The following is a 654-nucleotide window of genomic DNA, read 5'->3' on the forward strand; positions in this document are numbered from 1 at the left end:
CATCGGGATCAGGGGCAGCGGAAATGAAATGAGCTCCAAGGACCCCTGGGCTGGCTCTTCTCTAGGGCTCCGTTTCACCAGCCAACACCGAGAGTGGGGGACCGGGGAACCCCGACTTCGGTGGCCGCCCGGGAGGGAGTTTCGGGTGCCTAGAGCCTCAGGGTCCAGCGCTTCCGGCGAGGAGGCTGCGCTCCAATCTTGACTCAGTTTCCCGGCAGCGGAAATGAAATGAGCTCCAAGGACCCCTGGGCTGGCTCTTCTCTAGGGCTCCGTTTCACCAGCCAACACCGAGAGTGGGGGACCGGGGAACCCCGACTTCGGTGGCCGCCCGGGAGGGAGTTTCGGGTGCCTAGAGCCTCAGGGTCCAGCGCTTCCGGCGAGGAGGCTGCGCTCCAATCTTGACTCAGTTTCCCTGTCCAGCTCCGAGCAGCGGGTGGAGCTTGTTCCTTCCTCTCCTGACCCCGTGGGGTCTCCCTGAGGCCAGACTGGGTCCTGCCGCTGGGTCCCCTGCAGGCTTGGAGCGGGGCTGGGAGTCCTCCTGGGCCCCAAGTGGGGAAGGAAAGAAGGGGCGTTGGAGACGAGGGGCAAGGCCCCACTCCCGTTCCTGCCCTGGGGTTGGCGCCACGATGGCCCCGACGGCGCCCACGTCCCGCG

The sequence above is a fragment of the Fukomys damarensis genome, unplaced genomic scaffold (genome assembly GCF_012274545.1).
Source record: "Fukomys damarensis isolate Sample0158 unplaced genomic scaffold, DMR_v1.0_HiC HiC_scaffold_23, whole genome shotgun sequence".
Lineage (NCBI taxonomy): Eukaryota > Metazoa > Chordata > Mammalia > Rodentia > Bathyergidae > Fukomys > Fukomys damarensis.